Genomic DNA, 3,281 nt, shown 5'->3' with positions numbered 1-3,281 from the left:
ATAAACGAATGGACAATAACATTTTATAACACACATCTTTATTTATTTTTAATGACCTTTACAAACTACCCCAATTTCGTAGATGCTAAATTTAGATTTTATATTGATTATAATCGAACATCGTTTATTTTGAGATTTTAGGCAGGTACATACATCGAGAAAAAAGTTTTCCTTTTTTGGGAGCGAACATAAAAATCCAAAGACGCAGTGAAGTTAGTTAATCAAGGACCGACAGTCAGACCTAGAAGACTCATCTGGTGGAGTTAATTGTAATAATAATAATAGTGCCACGTTGCAACAGAACTATACCTATAAGTCTAATGCACTGTGGACTGTAGCACCGTGCATGAGTACATACTGAGTCCTGTAGGTAGGCATAGGTCCGTAGTTACACATAATTTCATTTTGACATAACACTAATAACACTTATCTCCGGCAAGGCGTAACATTTACCTGCGTGTATGAATAATAATTAAAATAATTACGATTCAAACAATAACTGCTTGGCATCGATGTGGGCGAAGACAAGCGTATATATGTGACGTGGATGTTGACGAATCACCCAAAATGCCAACGAACCACCTTGAACTTGGCCGCGCGGGATGCTCCCGGCCAGCCACCCCACACCGCATTCGGTCTGCCTCAAAGTCGAAAGACCTAGTCAATTTAATCGCATTCCAGACCGGTTCTTTGGAGCATCTCCAAAAGGGCAAGGGATCCGGACTCCGAAGAGATACAATAACATCATGTAAAATCATCTTCACTCTACATATGACACGCAAACATAGTAGGACACGAATATTCGATGTAATTTCTTTTATAATGTAGAAAAGGTGTTGGATTCCTAAATTTCGTAGCAAGTTTGGTAACAAATACCGATATCTAAAGCTTCCGACCATCAGGCAAGTAAAAGAAGGAGGTAGGTATCTCTAACAAATGATTTAGCACGTAGAGTAGCTCAGTATAAGAGCTACTCTTCGTGCTAAATCAATTTGAAAACATGCACTTAAGTGCGCAAACCTTTACGAAAACAATGAATGAGTGAATGTCACTAAAAGACTGAAGATCTGTTGAATGAAAGAGCTAACTCATACGTTCATTAGGCGACGACTTCCTTAAATAAGCTAGGTCACCCGTCCAGGTCAGAGCTGAGCGTTGAACAAGGGCAATGCCAATTTCAGGGTCCACTTAGTCAGTGTACAGTTAGGTGGCGTCGGCGAAGAAACAATGCGAGTGACATTGGCGGGAAGAAAGGATGGTACGCTGCGTGCATAGTAATTGAAGCGCCCAGCGCGCCGGCACCAAGGTGCCACGTACGGTGGCTCCTCGCATCAACACCTGACGACTCTTTGTCAGGAGCTGGCAACAATTTCTTGTCGCATTAAAAACATAACCCTAAATCGTGGGCCAGAAAAGAAATTACGAAATGTTCCAAATAAAGAAAATAAAAATAGGTGTAAATCTTAGACATCTTATCACGAAATACTTATTCTGGTTCATAAACTAAATATAACAGTTTTCGTACATATGTTTACTAAGAATAAATTCAGCTACAAATATTTTGTTCCCATAACTCATTATAATTTAAAAGCAGCAAAAATGAGTTGCAAGCTAAAATTAATTATACAATTAATAGCTTAGATTTAAAATGTTTAGCATCTCTTACATTTGTAAGGTATCGTGGGTCTATCGTAAGGCAAGTGTGTTTTATTTAGCTACTTCATTGTGAGTATCATTACGATCACACATTTACAATGTGAAAACAGTGCTGAAAAACTACACAAATCAAGTGAAAAGTGTTTGTTCATTTTTGGTGTTATCGGACAATACGCACATAACTGAGTGATTTACATTTGTATTGTTCGCACCGATATGTTTTATAAAAAGCATTGGCTTTAGTAAATTAAACCATCTGATTGGCAATAAAAAATAAATAACATGCGTAGTTTCAAAACAAACACAATTACATTACAAATATTGGTTTTAGGCTCATTCGTCATTCCACAACGTCTTGAATGTGTAGGGCAAGTTTCCTTTTAAAAATATTAAGGGAGTCAATGGTTTTTATTGATGCGGGTAGTTTGTTAAATAGCTGTGGACCCATGCTCAAAGTTATGCATTTTCTTGTGCGTATCTTGGGTAGAATCAAATAGCTAGAGCAATATTATTGTTAGGTATCCATTTATTCTTTAAACATAAATAACATATTATAAGCAATAAATATACTTTTAATCTCAATTAATAAACCTTCCCCCATTATAAAAGAAGAGAAAATAAGTTATTAATCAAGTTCAATTTAGTGTTAATTTTTCACGTCTTCTCGTTAGCTATTTTGAATGTTGCTTTAAGATTTATTTCCAACAAAACGAAAAGCTATATGGGTGTTCTATAAAATATGATGCCATTAAAGTGACATAGTTTAGATTTAAAGAACCGGTAGAGTCAAGAAAAAAGCTATTGATACATACTATCTTTAAGCCGGCGATGGGTTGAAGAACACAATAATGTAGAAAACCGGTCTACTTTTACGAAATATATAAAATATGTATGTAAATTAGGTAAGTTTAAGTATATTTCTTTTTATTTTTCTAATTTACCGTTAATTTCCTTAGCCATAATTTATAATGAGGGGTAAAAACAAATGTTTTATAATATTCTACATTTACTAGACTAAGGGTTTATAATGGTTCATCAAAACATGTTATTATAAAACGCTGGTAGGGTAAAAAGATTATGAGACATGTAGAGGCTCCTTAAGAGCAAGATATTTGACGGTTTGTAAAAACTGTTTAATAGTCTATACAAATAAATAAATTTTGACTTTGACTTAATTGTCATAACAGCACAATACAACCAATTAACTTTAAAAATGTATCACATTAGATATCTAACTAAACACTACTTCAAATATCTAAATTATAAGCTACGATGAAAGAAATGCTTAATTACGAGTAAACAGAAACAAAAATGTAAACAATTTGTGAAATATAGACTACTAATAAGCTACGAGTATGTCTACTTAATATTATGTCAATAACAAGTCATACCTGTTTATCATAATTAAGGTAGCAATTTCACGTGCATGTGATTAAAATATTTACTTATAAGAAGGATGCATATTCCTCGTCAGTTATATGATACAAATTCGCTAAGGTGTAAAATATAGGACCCACAAAAGGCACCTTCAGATGCACATTGTTTTCCCAAAATATGTTCCAAAATTCCACCGATACATATACATAAGCGTGGGTGCGAGATGAAGAGCTCGATGACACCGAGTA

The sequence above is a fragment of the Ostrinia furnacalis genome, unplaced genomic scaffold (genome assembly GCF_004193835.3).
Source record: "Ostrinia furnacalis isolate ACB-3 unplaced genomic scaffold, ASM419383v2 OfSCF1632, whole genome shotgun sequence".
NCBI lineage: Eukaryota > Metazoa > Arthropoda > Insecta > Lepidoptera > Crambidae > Ostrinia > Ostrinia furnacalis.
Note: the sequence above shows the minus strand (reverse complement) of the source record.